Consider the following 17,424-nt stretch of genomic DNA (forward strand, 5'->3'; position numbering starts at 1 on the left):
TGTTCCGGAGCACAGCGGTGTTTTTCTGTATCTGTTAGCTGTTTAATCTGCGCAGTTAGATTGATCTAGTTATCTAGATTATGATTTGTTTCCCAGTGTAATCTTTACGTGCCTTAACTAAAGCACTCCTTCTGCTGAATCACCTCTAAATTATTTACACATTATTCACTTTGCGTGTTTTTAGGAATCCGCTAGCTTAGCGTAGCTACTAGCTCTTAGCCGATTTAGCATGGCGGCTTCTCCTGTCTCTCCCGCACTTTCCTGCTCTGGGTGTGAAATGTTTAGTTATTCCTCGGCTTCCTTTAGCAGTAACGGTACTTGTAATAAGTGTAGCTTATTCGTAGCTTTGGAGGCCAGGCTGGGCGAATTCGAGACTCGGCTCCGCACCGTGGAAAATTCTACAGCTAGCCAGGCCCCTGTAGTCGGTGTGGACCAAGGTAGCTTAGACGCCGTTAGTTACCCCCTGGCAGATCCCGAGCAGCCGGGAAAGCAGGCCGACTGGGTGACTGTGAGGAGGAAGCGTAGTTCTAAACAGAAGCCCCGTGTACACCGCCAACCCGTTCACATCTCTAACCGTTTTTCCCCACTCGGCGACACACCCGCCGAGGATCAAACTCTGGTTATTGGCGACTCTGTTTTGCGAAATGTGAAGTTAGCGACACCAGCAACCATAGTCAATTGTCTTCCGGGGGCCAGAGCAGGCGACATTGAAGGAAATTTGAAACTGCTGGCTAAGGCTAAGCGTAAATTTGGTAAGATTGTAATTCACGTCGGCAGTAATGACACCCGGTTACGCCAATCGGAGGTCACTAAAATTAACATTATATCGGTGTGTAACTTTGCAAAAACAATGTCGGACTCTGTAGTTTTCTCTGGGCCCCTCCCCAATCAGACCGGGAGTAACATGTTTAGCCGCATGTTCTCCTTGAATTGCTGGCTGTCTGAGTGGTGTCCAAAAAATGAGGTGGGCTTCATAGATAATTGCCAAAGCTTCTGGGGAAAACCTGGTCTTGTTAGGAGAGACGGCATCCATCCCACTTTGGATGGAGCAGCTATCATTTCTAGAAATCTGGCCAATTTTCTTAAATCCTCCAAACCGTGATTATCCAGGGTTGGGACCAGGAAGCAGAGTTGTAGTCTTACACACCTCTCTGCAGCTTCTCTCCCCCTGCCATCCCCTCATTACCCCATCCCCGTAGAGACGGTGCCTGCTCCCAGACTACCAATAACCAGCAAAAATCTATTTAATCATAAAAATTCAAAAAGAAAAAATAATATAGCACCTTCAACTGCACCACAGACTAAAACAGTTAAATGTGGTCTATTAAACATTAGGTCTCTCTCTTCTAAGTCCCTGTTGGTAAATGATATAATAATTGATCAACATATTGATTTATTCTGCCTTACAGAAACCTGGTTACAGCAGGATGAATATGTTAGTTTAAATGAGTCAACACCCCCGAGTCATACTAACTCAGAATGCTCGTAGCGCGGGCCGGGGCGGAGGATTAGCAGCAATCTTCCATTCCAGCTTATTAATTAATCAAAAACCCAGACAGAGCTTTAATTCATTTGAAAGCTTGACTCTTAGTCTTGTCCATCCAAATTGGAAGTCCCAAAAACCAGTTTTATTTGTTATTATCTATCGTCCACCTGGTCGTTACTGTGAGTTTCTCTGTGAATTTTCAGACCTTTTGTCTGACTTAGTGCTTAGCTCAGATAAGATAATTATAGTGGGCGATTTTAACATCCACACAGATGCTGAGAATGACAGCCTCAACACTGCATTTAATCTATTATTAGACTCTATTGGCTTTGCTCAAAATGTAAATGAGTCCACCCACCACTTTAATCATATCTTAGATCTTGTTCTGACTTATGGTATGGAAATAGAAGACTTAACAGTATTCCCTGAAAACTCCCTTCTGTCTGATCATTTCTTAATAACATTTACATTTACTCTGATGGACTACCCAGCAGTGGGGAATAAGTTTCATTACACTAGAAGTCTTTCAGAAAGCGCTGTAACTAGGTTTAAGGATATGATTCCTTCTTTATGTTCTCTAATGCCATATACCAACACAGTGCAGAGTAGCTACCTAAACTCTGTAAGTGAGATAGAGTATCTCATCAATAGTTTTACATCCTCATTGAAGACAACTTTGGATGCTGTAGCTCCTCTAAAAAAGAGAGCTTTAAATCAGAAGTGCCTGACTCCATGGTATAACTCACAAACTCGTAGCTTAAAGCAGATAACCCGTAAGTTGGAGAGGAAATGGCGTCTCACTAATTTAGAAGATCTTCACTTAGCCTGGAAAAAGAGTCTGTTGCTCTATAAAAAAGCCCTCCATAAAGCTAGGACATCTTTCTACTCATCACTAATTGAAGAAAATAAGAACAACCCCAGGTTTCTTTTCAGCACTGTAGCCAGGCTGACAAAGAGTCAGAGCTCTATTGAGCTGAGTATTCCATTAACTTTAACTAGTAATGACTTCATGACTTTCTTTGCTAACAAAATTTTAACTATTAGAGAAAAAATTACTCATAACCATCCCAAAGACGTATCGTTATCTTTGGCTGCTTTCAGTGATGCCGGTATTTGGTTAGACTCTTTCTCTCCGATTGTTCTGTCTGAGTTATTTTCATTAGTTACTTCATCCAAACCATCAACATGTTTATTAGACCCCATTCCTACCAGGCTGCTCAAGGAAGCCCTACCATTATTTAATGCTTCGATCTTAAATATGATCAATCTATCTTTGTTAGTTGGCTATGTACCACAGGCTTTTAAGGTGGCAGTAATTAAACCATTACTTAAAAAGCCATCACTTGACCCAGCTATCTTAGCTAATTATAGGCCAATCTCCAACCTTCCTTTTCTCTCAAAAATTCTTGAAAGGGTAGTTGTAAAACAGCTAACTGATCATCTGCAGAGGAATGGTCTATTTGAAGAGTTTCAGTCAGGTTTTAGAATTCATCATAGTTCAGAAACAGCATTAGTGAAGGTTACAAATGATCTTCTTATGGCCTCGGACAGTGGACTCATCTCTGTGCTTGTTCTGTTAGACCTCAGTGCTGCTTTTGATACTGTTGACCATAAAATTTTATTACAGAGATTAGAGCATGCCATAGGTATTAAAGGCACTGCGCTGCGGTGGTTTGAATCATATTTGTCTAATAGATTACAATTTGTTCATGTAAATGGGGAATCTTCTTCACAGACTAAAGTTAATTATGGAGTTCCACAAGGTTCTGTGCTAGGACCAATTTTATTCACTTTATACATGCTTCCCTTAGGCAGTATTATTAGACGGTATTGCTTAAATTTTCATTGTTACGCAGATGATACCCAGCTTTATCTATCCATGAAGCCAGAGGACACACACCAATTAGCTAAACTGCAGGATTGTCTTACAGACATAAAGACATGGATGACCTCTAATTTCCTGCTTTTAAACTCAGATAAAACTGAAGTTATTGTACTTGGCCCCACAAATCTTAGAAACATGGTGTCTAACCAGATCCTTACTCTGGATGGCATTACCCTGACCTCTAGTAATACTGTGAGAAATCTTGGAGTCATTTTTGATCAGGATATGTCATTCAAAGCGCATATTAAACAAATATGTAGGACTGCTTTTTTGCATTTACGCAATATCTCTAAAATCAGAAAGGTCTTGTCTCAGAGTGATGCTGAAAAACTAATTCATGCATTTATTTCCTCTAGGCTGGACTATTGTAATTCATTATTATCAGGTTGTCCTAAAAGTTCCCTAAAAAGCCTTCAGTTAATTCAAAATGCTGCAGCTAGAGTACTGACGGGGACTAGAAGGAGAGAGCATATCTCACCCATATTGGCCTCTCTTCATTGGCTTCCTGTTAATTCTAGAATAGAATTTAAAATTATTCTTCTTACTTATAAGGTTTTGAATAATCAGGTCCCATCTTATCTTAGGGACCTCGTAGTACCATATCACCCCAATAGAGCGCTTCGCTCTCAGACTGCAGGCTTACTTGTAGTTCCTAGGGTTTGTAAGAGTAGAATGGGAGGCAGAGCCTTCAGCTTTCAGGCTCCTCTCCTGTGGAACCAGCTCCCAATTCAGATCAGGGAGACAGACACCCTCTCTACTTTTAAGATTAAGGATATTGTTCATGAATGATTTGTGGAGGGGGTCAGAAGGCTTGTTTACATGAATGTTGAAGTCACTGACAATCAGCGTTATTGGCGCAGCTTGCCAAATTAGAGATAAACTCACCAAATTCATGTAAGAATTCAGAATATCCAGTCTTGTGTTTACATCCATCAAGACTGCGGGTTTTGTTTAAAAGGGATAATGCAGCGTGAAGACCAGAGAACTTTCTACAGTTTGCCAGAACAGCTAGTTATCTTTGAATATGTCAAAAAGTCATTCAGAGGAATTGCACAATACTGGACAGAGACCAAATGAAAATTTGTAACATCCTAGGGAAAAAAAGCCAAAGATTGTGTTGTCTAATACAAAACATACTCTTTTTGTTATTTTACACATAAATGTAAATGCCAGGAGGTAAAAGGTGGAATACTGTCTTCTCGTATTCATCTAAACAAATGTCCTCAGTGTACGTGTGTATATATAGCAAAAAAAAAAAGAATCTGCAATACCCTTATTTAGAATGTCTAGTTCAAATTTGGTGAGAAATCTGAAGTTTTGTTCAAGTTGGCATGGGCACAAGAACAAATACTCTGCTCAGTAAAAAAAAAAAAGAGAGGGGCCCATGAGACATGATTGTGCTCAATTTTGAACTCATCAGTGATACAAGTATTTGGGATGTCTGGGTCAGTTTTGTTAAGATTCACGCAAATTTTGTTCAAGTTATCTTGGGTATAAGAATCAGTAATCTGTTCCATAAAGTGGGCCATCCTTAGTGGGTGTTGATGAAACCGAAGCATGCTCAATTTTAAACTCATTCATGATGCATGAGTTTGGGATCTCCCATTTAAATTTTGTGAAAATCTTATCAATGTTGTTCAAATGTTTTAAAGAAAAACAAAAAAGTAGGTTCAGCCTCATGGTTCATGTACCAGTCTTTGACACAAATAACCTTTTGTTTGTCACGATTTGGCTGATAGCGGACTGGTGATGTATTTTTAACTTATGTGAGCTTCCTGTGATTTTGATTTGTGGCTTCAGTAGCGACATAGTTTGTGTCAGTGCAGACAGTACCACCCTGCACCTTCAGATCGGTCTGTGTGACGTCTATACATGAGCTCAGCAACACTTTATGTTAAACAAAGGATTTCCTGACAGTAGGAGGGACACACACTCACCTGCGAAGTGTTTTATTTTAACCCCAGACTGGTCATTTTTCACAATTGTGACAAATCTGTGAATCAGGTTTAGAGGCTGCTGGAGGTTCAGCAGTGTGATGGGGTGAGGTTAGAGTGATTTTCACGTTTGTGTTCAAAATATCTGTGTGTTGAACAAAGTGAGTAAAGCATTAACATGACACATGACAGACACCCTCTCTACTTTTAAAATTAGGCTTAAAACTTTCCTTTTTGCTAAAGCTTATAGTTAGGGCTGGATCAGGTGACCCTGAACATCCCTTAGTTATGCTGCTATAGACTTAGACTGCTGGGGGGTTCCCATGATGCACTGAGTGTTTCTTTCTATTTTTGCTCTGTATGCACCACTCTGCATTTAATCATTAGTGATTGATCTCTGCTCTCTTCCACAGCATGTCTTTTTCCTGGTTCTCTCCCTCAGCCCCAACCAGTCCCAGCAGAAGACTGCCCCTCCCTGAGCCTGGTTCTGCTGGAGGTTTCTTCCTGTTAAAAGGGAGTTTTTCCTTCCCACTGTCGCCAAGTGCTTGCTCACAGGGGGTCGTTTTGACCGTTGGGGTTTTTCTGTAATTATTGTATGGCTTTTGCCTTACAATATAAAGCACCTTGGGGCAACTGTTAGTTGTGATTTGGCGCTATATAAATAAAATTGATTTGATTTGATTAAAATAGCATTCATTTTCATACACGCAAATGCATTGTGAACACTGCACATTCTTTTCCAAATCAAACAAGTAGAAAAATTTAATAAATGTATTACTTTACATAAGGTGAAGAAAAAGGAATATTAGGCTATTCATCTGGAAAATGCTTGAATATTTATGTTTCCTGTGAATCACTGAACTAATATTTACTTTTTTTTACTATTTACTAATATTTAATATCAACCAACCTATGAATAGGTATTCCAGCTGAGGACAGTTGGACTACATTCCATAACATCTTTGCATTTCTTGGTTTTTCCTCAGAAACAGCATTTTTTTTATGTCACCCCACAAGTCTTCTATTGGGTTAAGGTCCCAGGATCGGGCTGGCCACTCCATAACGTTAATCTTGTTGGTCTGGAACAAAGATGATCCTCTCTTGCTGGTGTGTTTGAGGTTGTCGTCTTGTTGAAACACCCATTTCAAGGGCATTTCCTCTTCGGCATAAGGCAACATGACCTCTTCAAGTATTTTGATGTGTTCACACTGATCTGTGATACCTGGGATGGAATAAATAGGATCAACTCCATAGTATGAAAAACATCCCCATATCATGATGCTTGCTCCACCATGCTTTACTGTCTTCAGAGTGCTCTGTGGCAAGAATTCAGTTTTTGGGGATCATCTGGCAAACTGTCTGCAGCCGCTAGAGCCAAAAAGAACAATCGTGCTTTCATCAGTCCACAACATGCTGCAACATTTCTCTTAACATGGCGATAGCTGAATGAAGGAAAAAATTCAGTCACAAATCGTAGAGAAAAGGTGGGCGAATGATCCTGAGCCTTTCCCATCACGAAAAGCCATCAAATCCAGAGTGCATAAAGGAACAAAACAAAACAGAAACAAATGAAAGAAAAACGAAGCGAACATGGACCTTGACACTTTAAACAAAATCAAAACGAAATATTCGTGATTATGTTACTGACAGCGGGTATGACACAGAGCAGAGCCAGCTTTGTGCTATCTATCAGGAGCCCCCACTTCTCAGCCCCACCAATGACACGCCCCCATTTTATGTTAAACTGGTGACAAATGCAGGATCCTGACACAGAATCCAGATCATTTCATTCAACCAAGATGTCTGATCAAGGTGAGAGAGTTTTAGCCTTCGTAGCAGGAAAAATTCTACAACTTGGCTCATACTGAAGTTGTGAAGAAGTTAGTGAAGAGGACACTCATAACTTTATAGATAGACATAAGAACATTCCATAATTTACATATCTACAGGATTTACCTGCTTTATTTGTTCTACATGATTCATGATGTGTATGATTATTCTTTAACTATTTTGATGATTATATACAGTGGTATGTAAACGTTTGGGCACCCCTGATGATTTCCATGATTTTCCTTTATAAATCAATGGTTGTTTGGATCAGCAGTTTCAGTTAAATATATCATATAGCAGATGAACACACTGATATTTGAGAAGTGAAATGAAGTTTCTACTAATTACAGAAAGTGTGCAATAATTATTTAAACAAAATTAGGCAGGTGCGCAAATTTGGGTACCCCAACAGAAAAAATACATCAATATTTAGTAGATCCTCCTTTTTCAGAAATAACAGCCTCTAAACACTTTCTATATAGTCTGGATTCTGGTTGAAGGTATTTTGGACCATTCTTCTTTACAAAACATCTCCAGTTCAATCAGGTTTGTTGGTTTCTGAGCATGGACAGCCCGCTTAAAATCACACCAGAACTTTTCAATAATATTCAGGTCTGGGGACTGAGATGGCCATTCCAAAACGTTGTACTAATTCCTCTGCACGAATGCCTTAGTAGATTTTGAGCAGTGTTTAGGGTCATTGTCTTGTTGAAAGATCCAGCCCCGGCGCAACATCAACTTTGTCACTGATTCATGAACATTGTTCTCAAGAATCTGCTGATATTGACTGGAATCCATGTGACACTCAACTTTAACAAGATTCCCAGTACCTGCACTGGCCACACAGCCCCACAGCATGATGGAACCAACTCCAAATTTTACTGTAGGTAGCAAGTGATGATGTGTTCTTTTTCAGCCATGCCTACCGCCCCTTCTTATGTCCAAATAACTCAATTTTAGTTTCATCAGTCCACAGCACCTTATTCCAAAAGGAAGCTGGCTTGTACAAATGTGCTTTAGCATACCTCAAGCAACTCTGTTTTTGGTGTGTACACAGAAAAGGCTTCCTCTGCATTACAGCATCATACAGCATCTCTTTGTGCAAAGTGTGCTGTGTAGTTGAACGATGCACAGAGACACTCTCTGCAGCAAGAGCATGTTGTAGGTCTTTGGAGCAGGTCTGTGGGTTGACTATGACTGTTCTCACCATCCTTCGCTTCAGCTTATCTGAGATTTTTCTTGGCCTGCTACTTTGGGCTTAACTAGTACTGTGCCTGCGGTCTTCCATTTCATCATCATCAAACCTTTATTTAACCAGGATAAAAACTCATTGAGATCAAAAATCGTTTTTACGACTTCCGGTTATGGCGAGCAGCTGAACAGTCATGCGGGCTTGAGCTCCGGCAAATTTGAAATAATTTTGAATACTATTCAGTACATATCGAGCGGTTTTTGACCAAAGGCGTCTATAAAGTCTGTATGTCATCAAGAAATCGCGGAAGAGGCCGACAACTTAAAGATAAAAAGGCAGACTTTGCAATGCCGGAGGAGGAACGCGAGGAACTCACGGAGCTGGGAGAGATGCTAAGCTATGGCGAAGCTAGCAATGACGAAAACCAACTTTTATCAGCCATACAGTCACTCAGGAACGACTTTTCCACACAACTACATGAAGTAGTCTCATCTAATCGAGAGATAAAAGAAGCTATAATGGCCTTCTCTGAAAGGCTCACAACAGCTGAAAATCGTCTTAGCGCAGCGGAGGACCAGATTACTTCATTAACGACGACGTCCGACACCACACAGAAGAAGGTCCAAAAGCTTATTTTACAAATGGAAGAGTTGGAAAATCAACAGCGCCGCTCCAACTTGAGGCTGATTGGAGTCCCCGAGGGTGCAGAGAAAGAGATGCATGCACATTCCTAATGGCTTGGTTACCGAAAGCTCTCGATTTGTCCGCAGAGCAGCCCCTCATTATCGAGCAAGCCTACAGAATCGGTACCAACCCGCAAAACCAGGCCCGGACGGGTGAGACACGACCACGTATCCTTTTAGTGAAGTTCCTGACGTAGCGAAACAGAGACAGAGTGATGAAGGCAGCACGCCTAAAGGAGAAAGTTTTTTTCGAGAACAGTCATGTTATGGTCTTCGCGGATCTGTCTGCAGAGACCCAAAAGCAGCGGAAACTTTTTGATGGCGTGAAACAAAGATTACGACGTTTGCGTAAGGAGTATGGACTTATGTTCCCAACAAAACTGCGAATTCACCACAAAGGCACCTGGCACTATTTTACCTCTCCTGGTAAGGTGGAGGAATTTGTTTGGAAGATGGAGAGCTCCACCCGCGAAGATAGCCTGGATCACCAAGGCAACGGAGAGCAAGCTGTAAACATTAAAGTCAGCCTTTAATCGAGTCATCGGAGTTGTAGCTTAAGTTACAGCCGTTTAAATGTCTGGCTATGTCCATTGAGCTAGGATACTGTGGACTCCGTTAATATTGAAAATCAGTAGAATTAATTAATTAATATGGTCAAGAACAAACTTTTTTTTATTTATTTATTTGTATTTTTATTTATTTATTTATTTTTAATCTGAAGTATTTTTGTGTACAAATGCTGGAAATTAAGCCCGAAAACTTTTTTCTTAAGTGTTTGTTTTCTTTATTTAGTGGGGACTGTCAGAAGCTCACTACTCCTTTTAAAGGATCAGACTGGAGCCTAACGGAGGTCATGGACATTGGGGGGGAGGGGAGTGTATGTTCATCTGCACAGAGTTGACTTTTTGTCGTGTTTGGGAGAAGTTCCTGTTTGTTGTATTGTGTTTGTTAATGATGGTCAGTTTTGGAGGCACTCTTCAATATTTTATATGACATGGTTAAAAAGTGGATGTTAATACGAGGTCTGTTAGAAAAGTATAGTACCTTTTTATTTTTTTCAAAAACTACACAACAAAAATATAAACGCAACACTTTCGGTTTTGCTCCCATTTTGTATGAGATGAACTCAAAGCTCTAAAACTTTTTCCACATTCACAATATCACCATTTCCCTCAAATATTGTTCACAAACCAGTCTAAATCTGTGATAGTGAGCACTTCTCCTTTGCTGAGATAATTCATCCCACCTCACAGGTGTGCCATATCAAGATGCTGATTAGACATCATGGTTAGTGCACAGGTGTGCCTTAGACTGCCCACAATAAAAGGCCACTCTGAAAGGTGCAGTTTTGTTTTATTGGTGGGGGATACCAGTCAGTATCTGGTGTGACCACCATTTGCCTCATGCAGTGCAACACATCTCCTTCGCATAGAGTTGATCAGGTTGTCAATTGTGGCCTGTGGAATGTTGGTCCACTCCTCTTCAATGGCTGTGTGAAGTTGCTGGATATTGGCAGGAACTGGTACACGCTGTCGTATACGCCGGTCCAGAGCATCCCAAACATGCTCAATGGGTGACATGTCCGGTGAGTATGCCGGCCATGCAAGAACTGGGACATTTTCAGCTTCCAAGAATTATGTACAGATCCTTGCAACATGGGGCCGTGCATTATCCTGATGCAACATGAGGTGATGTTCTTGGATGTATGGCACAACAATGGGCCTCAGGATCTCGTCACGGTATCTCTGTGCATTCAAAATGCCATCAATAAAATGCACCTGTGTTCTTCGTCCATAACAGACGCCTGCCTATACCATAACCCCACTGCCACCATGGGCCACTCGATCCACAACATTGACATCAGAAAACCGCTCACCCACACGACACCACACACGCTGTCTGCCATCTGCCCTGAACAGTGTGAACCGGGATTCATCCGTGAAGAGAACACCTCTCCAACGTGCCAAATGCCAGCGAATGTGAGAATTTGCCCACTCAAGTCGGTTACGACGACGAACTGGAGTCAGGTCGAGACCCCGATGAGGACGACGAGCATGCAGATGAGTTTCCCTGAGACGGTTTCTGACAGTTTGTGCAGAAATTCTTTGGTTATGCAAACAGATTGTTTCAGCAGCTGTCCGAGTGGCTGGTCTCAGACGATCTTGGAGGTGAACATGCTGGATGTGGAGGTCCTGGGCTGGTGTGGTTACATGTGGTCTGCAGTTGTGAGGCTGGTTGGATGTACTGCCAAATTCTCTGAAATGCCTTTGGAGACAGCTCTGGTTGACATTCCTGCTGTCAGCATGCCAATTGCACGCTCCCTCAAATCTTGTGACATCTGTGGCATTGTGCTGTGTGATAAAACTGCACCTTTCAGAGTGGCCTTTTATTGTGGGCAGTCTAAGGCACACCTGTGTACTAATCATGGTGTCTAATCAGCATCTTGATATGGCACACCTGTGAGGTGGGATGGATTATCTCAGCAAAGGAGAAGTGCTCACTATCACAGATTTAGACTGGTTTGTGAACAATATTTGAGGGAAATGGTGATATTGTGTATGTGGAAAAAGTTTTAGATCTTTGAGTTCATCTCATACAAAATGGGAGCAAAACCAAAAGTGTTGCGTTTATATTTTTGTTGAGTGTATATGGATTTGATTCATATGTTTTTATGTCAGGCAAGCTTGAACCTTCATGCCCATGCGTGAGTTTTTCCACGCCTGTCGGTTGCGTCATTCGCCTGTGAGCACGCCTTGTGGGAGGAGTGGTCCACCCCTCTCGTCGTCGTTTCGTTGCGAGGAATTGGCGGAATGATTTGGGCTTTTTTTCCATCAGAATTTTTTCAGAAACTGTTAGAGACAGGCAGCTGGAAACCATTCAAAAAATTTATCTGGCTTTCGGTGAAAATTTTACGGGCTTCACAGAGAATAAGGAGTGTTACTACCGCTTTAAGGATGGCCCACAATGGCGCACGGTGCGCCGCGCTCCGAGCCGCCATCGAGAGGCAGAAACCATCACATCATTTCTCAACAGATCGCTGTGTGGAGCCGAGACCGTCGTGTGCAGTTTCTCTGGTTATCACAAGAGCGGGACATCAGCCATTTTCCGGCAGATTTCACTTTTAACAAGAGATTTTGTCATGGAAAGCCGCGCAGAGGCTTCGCGCGTCACGACCGATTCGCTGATGAAGCGAGACAAAGGAACACCTCCATTTCAGAGTGTTAGAGGACAAGTTGGGACATGCCTATCTCGGCTTTCAGTGCTTACCAGTCGAGTGAGTATAAGAGAAATTGTGGAGAGCTGGGCATGTCCCAACTTGTCCTCTAACACTCCGAAACGGAGGTGTTCCTTTGTGTCGCTTCATCAGCGAATCGGTCATGACGCGCGAAGCCTCCGCGCGGCTTTCCATGACAAAATCTCTTGTTAAAAGTGAAATCTGACGGAAAATGGCTGATGTCCAGCTGTTGTGATAACCAGAGAAATTGCACACGATGGTCCCGGCTCCACACAGCCATCTGTTTAGAAATGATGTGGTGGTTTCTGCCTCTCGATGGTGGCTCGGAGCGCAGTGCGCTGTGCGCCATTGTGGGCCGTCCTTAAAGCGGTAGTAACACTCCTTATTCTCTGTGAAGCCTGTAAAATTTTCACCGAAAGCCAGATAAATTTTTCGAATGGTTTCCAGCTGCCTGTCTCTAACAGTTTCTGAAAAAATTCTGATGGAAAAAAAGCCCAAGTCATTCTGCCATTTCCTCGCAATGAAACAACGACGAGAGGGGTGGAGCAGTGCTCACTCAAAGCCTGCCCACAGGCGAATGATGCAACCGACAGGCATGGAAAAACACACGCATGCGCACGAAGGTTTAAGCTTGCCTGATGTAAAAACATATAAATCAAATCCATATAGTTTTGGAAAAAAAATAAAAAGGTTCGATACTTTTCTAACAGACCTCGTATGTTTAGTAGTTTGCTTGTGTCATGAGTGGTGATATTAGAATAAATATGACTTCTTGGAATGTTAGGGGTCTTAGGAAGATAGTGAAATTAAACAAGTAATTTCCAGGCTGAAACAATTAAAAACACATTGCTTTTATTCAGGAATCTCATTTGCTGTCTGATGAATATATTTCGCTAAAAAGGAGATGGTCAGGTCAAATTATATCTGCTTCATATTCTTCACATTCAAGAGGGGTAGCAATACTGATACACTCCTCTGTTCCATTAAGAATCTATAACACCATACAAGACACAGACGGCAGATATGTTATTGTTCAGGGGTCATTACTGGATCAAGACATTATTCTGGTATGTATATATGGGCCTAATTATGATGATACACATATCTTTGATAGTTTATTTCTGACTTTATCAACACTACATGGGTGCCTCTGTTTAGCAGGAGATTTTAATTGTACTCTTGATCCAACTCTGGATAAATCCTCAGGGGTAGACCCTTCACACACGTAGAGCAGGAAAATGATTCAACACTATATGCGGGAGCTAAATCTTTGTGATATTTGGTGGCATAAGAACCCAACTAGACGGGAATACTCTTGCCACTCTGCTGTGCATAATTCATATTCCCATATAGATTACTTTCTTATTTCTAAAAGCATGATAGATAGTGTGAATGATTTGGAATATAAAAGTATTGTTATATCATGCTCTGATTTTTCTTAGTTATACTATTAAAGCAGCTCCTAAGGGGTCCTCGGTGTGGCGGTTAAGCCCATGATGGCTGCATAATAAGTTTTTGGAATTTCTGGGAACAAATATTGATATATATTTTAAAGTCAATACAGATCAAACATCAGCATCTATAAGGTGGGAGGTATTCAAAGTCTATATACGAGGGCAAATGATCAGTTATACATGTAGTATCTCCAATAAACAACACCTTAAATGTCTAGAGCTAGAAAGGGATATTAAAGAGCTTGAAACTGAAATTAATATATTAGAGACAGTTGAGACCAAACAGAAACTAGCTACTCTTAGAGCACAGTATAATGAATTATCTACGAACAAAGCTGTATCCAGTTTAATGAAACTAAAACAAACATTTTATGACCAAGGAGAAAAAGCGGGGAAACTATTGGTGTGGTGTATAAAAACAGAGCTGTTTTAGATCTTGAATCAGAGGAAGGAAGACCAATCACTAATTTGCAAGCTATTAATAATACCTTTCAGTCATTCTGTTCTAAGTTGTAAACATCAAAAAATTCTACAGTGTGTCACTCAATGCATGATTTCCTAGACGGAATTGAAATACCTGTCCTAGGGAATGAAGCCAAGAAAGAACTCAACTCTCCAATTTCAGTGAGTGAATTATCAGCAGCTATCGACAGTATGAAGGGAGATAAAGCACCAGGGCCTGACGGTATTCCTATTGAAATTTATAAAAATTTTAAGGGTAAGCTGCTTGTCCCTTTTTTGAATATGTGTGAGGAATCAATAGAGGGGTGAGTTGCCCTTATCACTTAGGAATGCACTTATAACTTTAATTTTGAAGCCAGGAAAACTCTCTACAAAGTGTGAATCATACCGCCCTATTTCCTTAATCAACAATGATGTTAAAATAATAGCAAAAGTTCTAGCCCGGAGGCTGGATAAACATCTGCCATCAATTATTGTTTCAGATCAAAATAGTTTTATAAAGGGAAGACGGGGTTTCCATAATGTCGGTAGATTGCTGAATATTATACATGCTAAGAATGAATCTTCTGATATGGCTGTAATAGGACTTGATGCAGAAAAGGCTTTTGACAGGGTTGGACATCCATATCTGTTTGAAGTGCTTAACCGTTTTGGAATAGGCAGCCACTTCCTTAGATGGATAAAGGTCCTATATCATGACTCTAAAGCTTCAATTTTCGACTAATTATATGGTATCAGGGCAATTTTCTCTACATAGAGGCACAAGACAGGGGTTCCCTCTGTCCCCTCACCTTTTTGTATTGGCTATTGAGCCCTTAGCTATTGCAATTAGAAATAATAAAGAGATTGCCGGCATCAAGATAACTAATATTGAGAATAAGATTGGACTATACGCTGATGACGTTGTTCTTTTTTTGAGTAATCTTAAAAGATCTATACCCAACTTATTACAGGTAATAGGGATATTCGGCAGCTTTTCAGGATATAAAGTCAATACAACTAAATCTAACATCATGTTTTTGAAAAATTCAGAAAGATTAGTCCCACCTCTCTACACACCTTTCAAGAATGTTTTGGAAAGTTTTACATATCTGGGTGTTAAAATTACAACTACAATAGATGCTATGGTACCAGCTAATAATAACCCTGTGGTAAACTCTGTAGTAGAATCTTTCAACAGATGGAAATCACTACAATTATCCATGATTGGACGACTTAACATTCTGAAAATGAATATTCTTCCTAAGTTCCTTTACCTGTTTCAAACCAATCCACTCCCCCCCCCCCCCCCACTGATTTTTTCACCAGAATGAAACAGGTCTTTAGTCACTTTATTGGGAACAGCAGACGCCCCAGACTGCGCCTGACCTTGTTGTATTTACCCTATGACAGGGGGGGATTGGGATTGCCTTTCTTCCAGGGATACTATTGGGCTGCACAATTAAGAGCAGCCTCATATTGGTTTGGACCTAAAACAGCATTACAGTGGGTGAAGATAGAAGAAATCACAACCTCTAAAGTTCCCTTGAGTTTATATCTCAGCAAATGTTTCCATATTGAAGAAAAATACTCGAAATCCCTTTGTTAGGAATACTGCAATAATTTGGCATGAGGTGTTAAACTACCTTAAAGAAAATGCTCCTTTGTCCCAATTTACCCCTGTTTTGGGGAATAGGAATTTTACTCCAGGCACCAATGATCTTGGTTTCAAGTCATGGGTGGATAAAGGTATCAGTAAAGTATCAGATCTATATGACAATGATATCCTTTTAAGTTTCAATGAAATCAAGGACAAGTTTAATATCAACTCAGAACACTTTTTCAAATTCCTTCAGATATGAAATTATATATTAAAGACTCAAAATTCCCTAGCTCTTCCCACTCAGAATTCTTTGGAATTGACTGCGGTCAACCATTATGGAGCAGCAAGACTCATCTCCAGATTTTATCAAATCATTATAGCTGGAAGTAAAGAATCCTCAGAGGATAAAAGGCTTGCATGGTGTGCAGATCTTAAAACACAGCGTCCAGTTTGGAAATGAACGGCACATTCCACTGTTACAGGAGTTTTTGTCATGGAAAGAGGAGCGGAGGCTTCGCGCGTCGCGGCGGTGCCGCATGGCGCACAGCAGCGCCATGATGAAGCCTCACGGGACATGTTCTGGCATGTGCAGGCACATCCACAATTTCTCGGATAATCACTCGATGGAAAAACCACCGACAGCTGTCTGAACGCCATCTCAAAGCCGTCCTGTGAGACCAACACGGAGGTGTTCCTTTGTCTCGCTCCATCAGCAAATCGGTCGTGGCGCGCGAAGCCTCCCCTCGGCTTTCCATGACAAAATTTTTTGTTAAAAGTGATATCTGCCAGAAAATGGCTGATGTCCAGCTCTTGTGATAACCAGAGAAAGTGCACACGACGGTCTCGGATCCACAGAGCCATCCGTTTAGAAATGATCCGGTGGTTTGTGGCTCTCGATGGCGGCACGGAGCGCGGTGTGCCGAGCGTCCTTAAAGCCGTCCTTAAAGCCGTCCTTAAAGCCGTCCTTAAAGCTGTAGTAACAGTCCTTATTCTCTGTGAAGCCCGTAAAATTTTCACCGAAAGCCAGATAAATTTTTCTAATGATTTCCAGCTGCCAGTCTCTAACAGTTTCTGAAAAAATTCTGATGGAAAAATAGCCCAAATCATTCCGCCATTTCCTGACAATGAAAACCCGCCGATGGGGTGGACCCCTCCTCACTCAAAGCCTGCTCACAGGCGAATGACGCAACCGACAGGCGTGGAAAAACTCACGCATGCGCACGAGGGTTCAAGCTTGTCTGACGTAATCACACATGATTCAAATCCATATAGTTTTTGAAAAAATAAAAAGGTCGGTTTCTTTTCTAGACCTCGTACACCTGATACATGTGTCAAATGTGGTACTCATAAAGGTAGTTTATATCATTGTATTTGGGAATGTTCCACCATTCAAGAGTTTTGGAAAGAGATTATTACAGTCCTATTGAAAGTAGCTAATGAACCTCTTCCTCTGTGTCCTAAGCTGTGTATATTTGGACTTTTTCCAGAAAACTGTGCACTTAGGAAGTTTCAGAAAAAGATGGTCGTAATGTGTCTTCTTGAAGCCAAATATAAAATTGCACTGTCATGGAAATCAGTTCATACACCAAGAACGCAAAATTGGGTTGAGGGGCTATTGCAGAGTATTGCTATGGAAAAACTGACTTATATAGTTAAGGGGAAATACAACCCCTGGCAAAAT

The sequence above is a fragment of the Thalassophryne amazonica genome, chromosome 10, assembly GCF_902500255.1.
Source record: "Thalassophryne amazonica chromosome 10, fThaAma1.1, whole genome shotgun sequence".
In the NCBI taxonomy this organism is placed as follows: domain Eukaryota; kingdom Metazoa; phylum Chordata; class Actinopteri; order Batrachoidiformes; family Batrachoididae; genus Thalassophryne; species Thalassophryne amazonica.